Source organism: Musca vetustissima, unplaced genomic scaffold (genome assembly GCF_032173495.1).
Source record: "Musca vetustissima isolate MV318-11 ecotype Yass unplaced genomic scaffold, APGP_CSIRO_Mvet_v1 utg13625, whole genome shotgun sequence".
NCBI lineage: Eukaryota > Metazoa > Arthropoda > Insecta > Diptera > Muscidae > Musca > Musca vetustissima.
Window position 1 is genome coordinate 1 of NW_026879600.1, and position 13,378 is coordinate 13,378.

The window sequence follows — 13,378 nt, forward strand, 5'->3', positions numbered from 1 at the left end:
GCATGTGTGAGTGGTTGACCTTTAAATTTTTCATTTATATGGTCGTATGTACTCAGATGTGGTAGTTACACTTAAATATTTACAGGTGGTTACGTACTGATATATTATTTAGTAACCCATTACCACACTAGAAGGCGGACATATAGCCCTGATCGCTTTGAAATTGTCCATGAGGATACAGGTATGGTCAAGGACAACGCCTATAATTTTCGACGGTGATCAGATAATAATTTTGGGATGAAGTGGACCGAAAACTTAACTTTTTGTGTGTGTGTGTGTGTGTTTTTTTTTTAGGCCAATCTATAGACCACAATTGAAAGCCCAACATCACAACATAACCCACGGTAAAGAGAATCTGGACAAGTACAGCCCTCGTTTTCTGAATATTAGTAATATTTGTTGACCTTTGGTCGGGTTTCAAGAGGGTCCAAAAAACGCAAATTTACATTTTCGTAGAAGTTGTGTAGGGTAGCAGATGGTCGGCCACGTCCGACTATACTGCTCCGCTCACTGGTTATATATGTCATATTTATATTTTCGTTCGATTTTATGTAAATGGTTCACCGAAGGGCCTATGTTTGTTCGATTTACACGAAATAGAATGATAACAAAAAACAAATGGTGTATGTAACGGCTGCTCAATTAGGACCATGGGTCTCCCATACATAATTTTACTCGATTTCATACAAATGGTACACCAAAAAATCCAAGTCTGCCCGTTTGATGTGCAATTTTTCATTGATTTCAGAATGGTATGTGTATGGGGTCTTTTTCAGTTGGTTCAAATATCTATCTAGATATCACATTTAATTTCGCCCGATTACATCTCCATGGTCATCCAAAGATTATATGTATGTTCTATCTATGTACCCAAAGTGATGAAGGGTATCATATAGTCGGCCCCGTAAGACATTTGAACTTTGCTTACTGTTTTTTTTCCAAAATCATTGGCTCATTGGAATCTTCATTACTTGCCAGAACACCTACGATAGGGCTCATAAAAAAATTCGACCCAATCATAATTAACACCTTTTTTATTTATAATCTATAATTTAACCATCCATAAAACACATTCGCACATATTATAAAAAATCAGTGTACGTCGCAACCTTTCAGAGCTTTCATAATTATTTTATTGCTGTAATGACACGTTAACGATGAAATTTCCATTCACTGCATACTTCCATTAATTATGTGTAGCAGTTAATTACATTATAAATAATTTGAAAAAAATCCCAGTATTGATAAGTAGCTATGGCGACATCATGCAATCGATCGGTTCGACCGACAACAGCTGTTAAAAATTACCTTGCAATGACAATGACTTCAATGATACACTGACAAAAGCATCCACACGCACACACACACACACGTTCATACATTAGACAACAATATATTTCCAATTGAGTTGTAATTAGGAAATGAATGCCAGGTCAATATTTGTAATTCAACACAAATCTACCTAAAGTGGTAGCAAAAAATTTAATAATATTTGATTTGTAATGGAATTTAATATGACACCGAAAATTTATTTTTTTTTCAAATTTACAACCCATTGTAAGACATTTTTACTAGGTTTGTATTTATTGTAGTAATCATTGAAGGATATAATACAGCTTCAAGTACATTTTAACTAAAGTTCCGATTTCATTTACAAAACCAAAAAACACATACACACAATATTTGTTACATAATTGACGCATGCATATTTGCAGTCATCGAGGTATGTCCAAAACACATTAAATTATACTAATTTTGTGCCAATCAGCAAAACTTTGGGTGTTTGGTGTATTCTTTGCTTAAAATCGGACTATCATATATATGAGAGTTATGTCTAAATATGAAGCAATTCTTCAAATATTCAGTAGGGTTTATCCTTGGGCCAAATAAATGAGATTTGACAAATTTCATCCAATTCGGATCATAAATTTCGACCTCTAGTTTGTTTACAATTTAACATGCATTTTCTCAAAAGGAACATTGTGTCTATCTCGTTTCTTTTTGTCTGTTACAAAAATATGCACAAAGCCATAATACCCTGCACCGCAGTGTGTTGAATGGTATAAAAACACACACACATACATACATTCCGATTAATGTATAATTCTCTTGAAATGTTCACCTATTTCCATATATAGGACAGCAGCAAAATATTTTATAATTATATTATTTTCGGCGTATTCCTTATTATTTATTTTTATTTTTGTGATGTCAATGATTTTTTATTTTTATTTTCACAACGTTATGATGTGCGCATTTGGCAGCTTACTCTGTTTTGCGATAAAACCCTCGTAATCCCTAAAGCAGATTTTTTTTCCTTTTAAAAACAAAAACAAATAAAATAATTACAAATTATTTTGAAATGGTTCAGGGGGACAATAGTTTTAATACCCTCCTCCATAGGGTGCACATTAAAAATGCCTAAAATCGAGCCCAGACGATTTTTATTCTAATTTGTCTAATTGGAAAATTCAAAAAAAAAATCTAGTGCTGACGTTTTTTATTAAAAAACCAGTAAGAAAAGTAGTAAATTCGGACGGGACCGACTATATGATACCCTTCACCACTTTGGATATATTCAACAGATGAATCCTAACAGACGTCGAATGACCATTAACACGAAACCTATACTAACCTATTTTCACGAAACTTAACACACATCATTCTAGACCTAATTCAGTACGCTGTACCAAATTTGCAAATGTAAATCGAATGATATATAGGGACTTTCGTACACCATTTACATAAAATCCGTCGAAAATATATATGTGAGCTATATCTAAATCTGGACCAATTTTCTGGAAACTTAACACACATATATCCAGATCTAATTCAGTACGCTGTGCCAAAGTTCGTGCAAATCGAATGATATATAGGAACATTGCTGCGCCATTTACCTTAAATCGGAAGAAACTATATATGGGAGCTACATCTAAATCTGAACCGATTTTCCATTTACCTTACCTAATCAGTAGTCTATGCCAAATTTCGTGCAAATCGAATGATATATAGGAACATTGCTGCGCCATTTACCTTAAATCGGAAGAAACTATATATGGGAGCTATATCTTAATCTGAACCGATTTTCTCGAAACTTGGCACACATCCCTCTGGACCTAATTCAGTAGTCTATGCCAAATTTCGTGCAAATCGAATTATATATAGGGACATTGGTACGCCATTTACCTTAAATCGGACGAAACTATATATGGGAGCTACATCTAAATCTGAACCGATTTTCTCGAAACTTGGCACACATCCCTCTGGACCTAATTCAGTAGTCTATGCCAAATTTCGTGCAAATCGAATTATATATAGGGACATTGGTACGCCATTTACCTTAAATCGGACGAAACTATATATGGGAGCTATATCTAAATCTGAAACGATTTTCTCGAAACTTAGCACACATACCTCTGGACCTAATTCAGTACTCTATGCCAAATTTCGTGCAAATCGAATGATATATAGGGACATTGGTGCGCCATTTACCTTAAATCGGAAGAAATTATATATGGGAGCTATATCTTAATCTGAACCGAGAAACTTGGCACACATGGACCTAATTCAGTAGTCTATGCCAAATTTCGTGCAAATCGAATTATATATAGGGACATTGGTGCGCCATTTACCTTAAATCGGAAGAAACTATATATGGGAGCTATATCTTAATCTGAACCGATTTTCTCGAAACTTGGCACACATCCCTCTGGACCTAATTCAGTAGTCTATGCCAAATTTCGTGCAAATCGAATTATATATAGGGACTTTGATGCGCCATATACATAAAATCGGACGAAACTATATATGGGAGCTATATCTAAATCTGAACGGATTTTTTCGAAACTTGGCACACATATTTCTGGTCCTAATTCAGTACTCTGTGCCAAATTTCGTGCAAATCGAAAGATATATAGGGACATTGGTGTCCCATTTCTCTTAAATCGGACGAAAATATATATGAGAGCTATATCTAAATCTGAACCGATTTTTCTCAATTTCAATAGGGTTCGTCCTTGGGCCAAATAAACTTATTGTTCTCGATTTGGGTTTAAGAAGAGAATTTAAATGGGTATTCATTTTGGCCGATGTACCCAAACCAATCATTGGTGCCGATTTTTTAAAATTCTTTCATTTATTGCCAGATCTTTAAAGAAAATGTTTAGTCGATGGGAACACTTTTTTGAATTCACCACTATCTAGATTGGGTTGCTCTAATATCCAAATAAAAATGGTTACAGATGAAAGCAAATATCACGAAATTGTAAAACAATATCCTGAATTACTTTCGCATAACCTTAACAAAATAGATGTCCAACACCAAGTGTTACATCAAATTACTACTAACGGAAACCCAGTTAAAGCAAGGCCCCGAAGATTAGATCCTGAGAAATTAGCTGCTGCAAAGGTCGAGTTTCAGTATCTTATGGAAAAAGGTATTATTCGTCCCAGTAATAGTAATTGGTCCAATCCTTTACATATGGTGCGCAAATCGGATGGTTCTTGGCGTCCTTGTGGGTACTATAGGGCACTCAACAAAATAACTGTCCCAGATAGTTACCCTATACCATACCTTAACGATTTTTCCATGTTATTATCTGGTTCCACTGTATTTTCAAAATTTGACTTGCTGAAAGCTTATTACCAGATACCAGTAAATGAAGCGGCAATTCCAAAAACTGCTGTCATAACTCCGTTTGGTCTGTTCGAATTCTTAAGAATGCCATTCGGGTTATGCAACGCGGCGCAGACTTTTCAGCGTTTTATGGATGAAGTTGTTAGAGGCCTTGATTTCGTCGTAGTATATCTGGATGATGTGCTTGTTTTCTTCAAATCTGAAGAAGAACATTTGGAACATATTAAGCAGCTATTGGATCGTTTTAAGAAGTACGGCATTATTATAAATGTCGGTAAGTGTGAACTTGGTGTGAACGAAATTGATTTTTTAGGCCATACCATATCATATAAAGGCGTCAGTCCAATGAAGAAGAAGGTTGAAGCAGTTCTGAGTTACAATCAACCAGCAACAATCCATTCACTTCGTCAATTTTTGGCACTAATCAATTTTTATCGGAAGTTTTTACTAAAAGGAGCCGAAACACAGGCACCTCTGAATAGTTTATTGATCGGTGCAAAAAAGAAGGATATGCGTCCAGTTCCATGGACTAATGAAACCCGGGAAGCCTTCATTAAATGTAAACAGGAGTTAGCTGATGCAACTACTCTGTCTTTTCCTTTGCCAAACGCAACAATAGGCCTTAAAGTCGATGCGAGTTCTTTTGGAATGGGTGCTGTGCTTGAACAAAATGTAAACGGTTCATGGCAACCATTGGGATTTTTCTCTAAAAAACTAAATGACGCCCAGAAGAAGTATAGTACTTATGATCGAGAATTATTAGCCATATATTCCGCTATTAAGTACTTTCGACATTTACTTGAGGGAAGGCCATTTAAAATATTCACGGATCATAAGCCTCTCATTTCCGCATTCCATCAAAATTTGGACAAGGCCTCACCTCGTCAATGCCGCCATCTGGATTATATAGCGCAGTTTTCCACTGATATTAACCACATCGCTGGGAAAGAGAATATAGTAGCTGATTCTCTTTCAAGAATAGAAGAAATCAGTACGAAAGGAATAGATTATAGCAAATTGTGTCAACAACAGCAGCAAGACATAGAAATTAAGGAATTAATTAATAAGGATGGACCTTATTCAATTAAGTTGCTAAATTTTCCATTGGGGAATTATCAAATATATTGTGATGTTTCTCAAGGAACTATACGACCTTATATTCCATCTACTTTTAGAAAAGATGTCTTCAATGCAATACATAATTTATCTCATGGTGGTATTCGGACAACAAGAAAGATGATATCGCAACGATTTTTTTGGCCATCCATGAATAAGGATGTTGGCAATATGGTTCGGAGCTGTTTACCATGTCAACGTAATAAAATTGATAGACATACTTCGAGTCCACCTATGAATATTCCAATTCAAAGCAGCCGTTTTTCAGAGGTACACATAGACATAGTTGGACCATTACCACAATCTGAGGGTAATACATACTTGTTAACGTGTATGGATCGTTTTACTCGATGGCCAGAAGCATTTCCGATCCCTGATATTAGGGCAGAAACAATTTGCAAAACATTTTGGAATGGATGGATATGTAGATTTGGTTGTCCGAATGCTTTAATCTCAGATAGAGGAAGCCAATGTTTATCTAGTTATGAAGCAATTAACAACATCACTCGGTATACAACATCGTTTCTCAACATCTTATCACCCACAAAGTAACGGGTTGCTGGAGAGATTCCACAGGACATTAAAGGCGGGTATACGATGCTCTGAAAACAATCAATGGACAGTTTCACTCTATCCAGTACTACTCGGAATACGTGCTAGTTACAAAGAAGATTTGAAAGCATCGGTTGCAGAATTGGTCTATGGTCAAACCCTCAAAATACCAGGAGATTTCTTCACAGTTCCGAAATTTAAAGATCCTAGTTGCCTAGTAACCACTCTTCGGAAATCCATGTGTGATTTGCAGCCAACACCAACATCAATGCATTCTAACAACAAACCTTTTATAAGCAAGAACCTCTTAACATGCACTCATGCTTGGATTAGAGTTGATGCAAAAACAAAATCTTTAGGACAGAAATACACCGGCCCATATGAAATCTACAAACGAACCCCGAAATATTTCCAAGTCAAGATAAACGACAAATTGCAAAACGTTTCCATAAACCGACTTAAAGCAGTATATACTGAATATGATCTATAATTGGTTTGCTAAACCTAGTTTAAATTCAGGGGGGAGTGTTGTAGGGGTTTTCCCACATTTAATTTGAATATTTAACTTTTTTATTGAAACTAAGTAGCTTTAGATTTTGGGTTTATACATATTTTGAATTCATGTAATACACATTTTTTCATTCTTGAAAATATTTTCAACTAACGAAGTTGGTTTTTATTAAAATAAATAATTATTAATATTTTGTAATAAATTGTGTTTTAACCACACCCTCCCCCCACAAAATGGTGAAAATTGTGGTAAAAATTAATGTTATATCCAATTTGTATACCCCTAACCTTATAGCTAATGAGGGTATATACACATTTATACGGTGAAAATGTGCTTCATCAAAATATTGGTTTTAGACACCATGTTTCTTTGGACCAAATCCGTTTGAGATAATTTTGAGTCGATTTACAAATGTCCGTCCTGTCTGTCTATCTGGCTGGCTGGCTGGTGCGCACGATAACTCTCGAAGGGAATAATCGATTTTATTCAAACTTTACACATTTTATTATTTCTTCCAAACTTTGATGATGGGGAATATAGTTCCATCCCTTCTGGCACTTCCCATACAAAATGGTCAAATTTGTGCACAAAATAGTTTTATAATATCATGCGAACCTATTTGAACCAAACATTGTACAACCTATTATCTTAACCAAGCCTATATTAAGTTTGATGATAGGACCCATTGGCTCACTCCTTCTGGTACCTCACCACAAAAGGTACAAATTTTCAGTATTTATAAATCCAATATCAGGCGAATGGATTGTCCAACTTTACACAACCTATTATCTTTACCAAGCCTAGATCAAGTTTAATGATGGAACCCATTGGTCCACTCCTTCTGGTACCTCCCCCACAAAAGGGTCAAGATTTTCAACATTTATAAATCCAATATCAGGCGAATAGAATGTCCGATTTGAACCAAATTGTGCATTGTGCACAACCTATTACCTTTATTAAGCATAGATTATGTTTGAAGATGGAACCCATTTGTCGACTTCTTTTGATACCTCATACAAGTGGTCAAATTTGTTCAATATTTTTTTTTTTTCTTTTTTTCTTTTGTAATTCAATACAAAACGATCGAACTATCCGATTTGAGTTAAACTTTGTACAACCTATTATCATTACCAAGCCTATATCACGCCAAAAAAAGTGGACTCATTGGTCCACCACTTCTGGTACCTCCTCCACATCGATCTAGAATTTTATTCTGATCACGTACATATAGTTTATGAGGCCCCAGTAAATTTTTCGAAGTGTTACTAACAGAATGACAACTTTATGTACAATTCACTTCATGGAGGTGGATTATATAATACATAAAATTATGTTACCCCACTGAACGAATGTCGATGACTGCATGTATGTAAAATATTTGACTGTATTGCAAAATGTTTGTTTAATTTCTTTTATTATATATATATACACCTCCATATGTTGTGAAATTTAATTTATACTCAGAAATTTGTTGCATATTTAAATTTTTTGTTAGCCTTCACTCTCACTTGGCTATTATGTGTATATGGGATGCAGAAAAATTGTGTACGCCCGCGTTTGTATTTGCCGGATTTTCGATAAACTAACGAACAAAATTAAAATGAATGTTTGAAAAGGCAAACTGAAAATGTGTGTATGAAACATTAATGTACGTTTATAAAAATCGTATGAGTCATACACATACTCACATGACCCTATGAACTTGTTCAGAATTAAATAAAAATATAATGATAATATATTGTGCAAGGTTTAGCTCAAATCGGACACTCCATTCGGCACATAATGAATTTATAAATATTGCCAATTTTTTTCCATTTGTGTGGGGGTGCCAGAAGTGGTGAACCAATGTTTGGTTCAAATCGGATAATCTGATCAGCAAAGTTTTGGTCATTTGTATGGAGGTACCAGAAGGTGCGGACCGTTATTCCCATCTTCAAACTTGAACTAAGATTGGAAGTAAAATGACTATGTGCAAAGTTTGGATGAAATTGTCTGAAACGAAATTGACAAAAAAACAGTAAGGAAAGTAGTAAAGTAGTAAGAGGTCGACTATATGATACCCTTCACCACTTTGGATATATCAAACAGAGGACCATTAACATTTTTGAAGGACCATTAACATGAAATTAGACATGTCATTCTGCAACCTATACTAAATTTTGGTCAGATATAGAATTGCTTCTTACAAAGGGACAAAATTATGTAATTAAATTTAAAGCAAAATATCGAAATCTAAACCAAATTCAAATTTCAAATCAAATTTCGTGCAAATCGAAGGATATATAGGAACTTTGGTGCACTATTTACCTAAAATCGGACGAAAATATATATGGGAGCTATATCTAAATCTCAACCGATTTTCACGAAATTAAACACACATCGTTCTAGGCTTAATTCAGTACGCTATGTCAAATTTCGTGCAAATCTAGAGATATATAGGGACTTTGGTGCACTATTTACCTAAAATCGGACGAAAATATATATGGGAGCTATATCTAAATCTGGACCGATTTTCATGAAATTTAACACACATCGTTCTAGGCTTAATTCAGTACACTGTGCCAAATTTCGTGCAAATCGAAAGATATTTAGGAACTTTGGTGCACCATTTACCTAAAATCGGACGAATATATATATATATGGGAGCTATATCTAAATCTGAACCGATTTTTCCCAATTTCAATAGGGTTCGTCTTTGGGCCAAATAAGTGAACTGTGCCAAATTTCATCCCACTCGGATCACAAATGCGACCTGTACTTTGTTAACAAAAATACATGGACGGACGTACAGACGGACGGACATGCATATATCGACTTAAAAAGTGATTCTATGCATATTCTCAAAAGGAACCATGTGTCTATCTCGTTTTGTTTTGCCTGTTACAAACATATGCACAAAGACATAATACAATGTACCACAGTGTGGTAAAGGGTATATAAATGTAGCCTAGTCATACATTCACATGTATGTATAAATAAAAATGTTTATAATAATGTCGCACTGTCGTAGTAAAGGATTGGATGTCAAGTCAGGGCGGCTCTAGTTTAAGCCGGTGTTTGAGACCTCACATTATCATGGTGCACTCGTTAGTTTTTATGCCTTGCATAATAAGGTGGCGCCTTCTTGTTGAGGTTGCATGCTTCAGTAGCAGGCAAAAAAATCGGTTATATGGCCATAACACTCCGAATTGACGGCAAAAGTCGTTCCATCGTCATTTTCGAAGCAGTAATGTCTAATCACATCCTCGGACGATGTGGTGGTGGTGTGGTGGACTCATAAGTGGTTTTAATTTACTACTCCGGGTTCGGGGAGGTTGATGCAAAACTATGCCACCCATTTTGATAGTTTTACCAGAATTGTCCCGCCAATGTAGCTTCCTGGGTTCTCCAAGGTCGAAAAACAAAAAATGCTATAACTCCCATTTAAAATTTCATCCGATTTCCGCTACATAGTTCTCCATTCACCCCCTAAGCCTGTCCCATAAATGAATCTACTGTAAATCGATCCAGATATCTCCCAGACATAATTCCTTTTGATTTCAAATTAATTAGTTCGCTAAAGATGCGCCATGACGGGCCCATCCAATATTTCCCCTACCTAACTGTAGTTTTTTTCCCCATAATCCCCATTTATAATATTTCATTTGGTAATTAACTTAAATGTATGTGTGTTTGATATGGATTAACAGTACACACAAATACATACATTAATAATATTGATATGTTTATGTCTGTGAGTTAAGGTTAACAACAAATGGCCTGAAATTGTAATTAGTAGATGTAATTAATATTTGAGTGAGTTTTAAAATAAAATAAAATGAGCTGCCGAATAACAGAAATGAAATAAAATGAAATGAATGAACAGTAGCAGACAGTTGAAACAGTTAACTGCATTAAAACTGTCTTTTACTGTTGATGTTAATTCTACGTTGAATTAAGCGGATTAAATTTAACCGACTTTCAAGCAATAAAATCATTTTATGAATGAACATAATTGTTGTTTTTTTTTCTGCAATGAATAATAATTAGTTATGAAAATAATAATAAAGAAATTTCATTATGATTATGAGCTAAATCAAATCATCAGGTGAAAATAAATAATAAATGAATATACATATATGTGTGGATTTCATATGTGGGTCAATGAGCAACACATTTTGAATGGTTAATATTTAAGAATCCTAGGTCATACACGAGCCAAATATATTGTCTTCTTAATGGGCTAATGGGCGTCATTGCGGGCGTAATCTGAGCTTGATGAAGATAGTTGGTTGTGTAAAGCTTGGTTTAAGGGGACCTCCTCCCCATTCGCGGGGTCAAAAATTTTGTTGATATAATTCGAATCTACACTAATTAAAGAATGTCCCTACAAAATTTCAAATGAAAATCTCAAGAAGTCTTGAAGATATAGCCGATTTATTGTGTCAGCATCAAGTGACGACTGAGGGGTTTCTCAAACTTTAAACACCTTTTTCTCTAAACATTTTTTTTTTGCGAATGGCGGGCACGATAACTCAAAAACTAATAACTCAATCGACTTCAAATTTTTACACGTTTCTCTGTGAGTGTGTAGCTATCGTATGAACTAGGATAAAGCCAATCGGTGAAGATCTTCCTTATTTTTTGACTTGGGTTTTGGTAAAAAAATTTCCAAAAATATTTTTCAAAGGTCCACCATTTTGTTTATTTTAGACCGAAGTCAATAATCCTAGTTCATACGAGAGCCAGACATGTACTCTATCTAACACCGTTGGAATTTTCGGATTCCGATGTTCCAGTGAGGAGTTATCATGCCCGCCATCGAAAATAAGGACTTTTCTTTAATTACAAAAAACAACAACAAAACAATAACATTGCTTTACCAGCCCATTGAAAATCTTGAAAAATTTAAATCGAGAATGGGGGGTGGGTTCCTATAAATCGTGCACTCCATTCGCCTGACATTGAATTTATAAATATTAAAAATTTTGAACTTTTATGGGGGAAGGCACCAGAAGGAGTAGCCCAATGGGTGCCATTTTCGGACTTTTTCTAGGCTTGATAATGCAAACTTTTGTTCAAATCGGACACTCCATTCGCCTGATATTGGATTTATAAATATTGAAAATTTTGACCATTATGTGGGGAAGATACCAGAAGTATTGGACTAATGGGTCCTATCTTCAGACCTTATCTAGGCTTCGTACGATACTAGTTTGGTTCATAACTAGGGTTTGGGAATTCCCGGCATTTTTTCATTCCCGGGAAATCGGGAATTCAAAATTTTCATTCCCGGGTACCCGGGAATTCCCGGGACTTTTCACAACCTTTGTATTATTATTAATTAAAGGGTAGGAATGATATTATATTAATCAAATAATTAGAATTATAAAAAATTGACGTTCAACGTCATTGTACTATAACACTCACTTTTACTGACTTTTAATAAAGCTTATTTCTTAAAAAAAAACTACTTTGACAAGACTTTGATCTTATAGGGGTTGACTTTGCAACCATTTCCACTTCATTGAAAACCTAAATAACTTCTATATACACCTTAGCGTCTGTTTTGGCTCATCCGTATTCCCCAAACTATCTGGGCCTCTTAAAAATTTTAGTTTAGATATAAATTTTATGTCACGTCGGTCACTTATTATTTCTTTTTGTAATATCTGAGGAATTGAATGGTCGATGGAAGTTTGTTGATCTTACGATGTTTTCAAGAAGGCATCAACAATAATTCAAATGTATGGCATGATTCCAGCAAAATAACCCTTCAATAGGACATTCAGAATAAATTTTCTCATTACGTTCGCTCTATCTGAAACAGTTGCTACAACGTGGATTTAAATTTAAAACATAATTCCAGCAGTTTTTCTTCAATCATTTTACGAATTTCGAATCTGTCTATTATATAAATCGGTTTTAAAATGAGCATCTTCCACTTATACACACATTAAAATCTCCCCTTGTAGTTGTTGTAGTATCGATAACAAATAATACATTTTTAAACTTTTAATTTCGTATTAATATTTATTTAGAAAAAAAATTTCCCGTTTTCCCGGGAAATCCCGGGAATATCAATGTCAAAAAAATCGGGAAATCCCGGGAATATCCGTGACGGGAATTCCCGACCAGAAGGAGTTGACCAATGGGTCCCATCTTCAAACTTGATTATGGCTTGTAAAAACAATAGGTTGCGTAAAGTTTGGTTTGAATCGTATATTCCTTTCACCTGATATTGGATTTATAAATATTGAAAATGTTTACCCTATTGTGGGGGAGCTATCAGAAGGAGTGGGCCAATTGGCGTCATCTTCAGACCTTATCTAGGTTTGGCAAAGAAAATAGGTTGTGTAAAGTTTGATTCAAATCGGATACTCCATTCGCCTGATATTGAGGTAACAGAACGAGTGGACCAACTGATCCCATCTTCGAACTTGATCATGGCTTGGTAATGATAATAGGTTGTACAAAGTTTGGTTCATATCGGATAGTCCGTTCGTCTATATTTGATTAATAAATATTGAAAATGTGTACCTTCCAGAAGTATTGGAACAATGGGTCCCATTTTCGGACTTCAT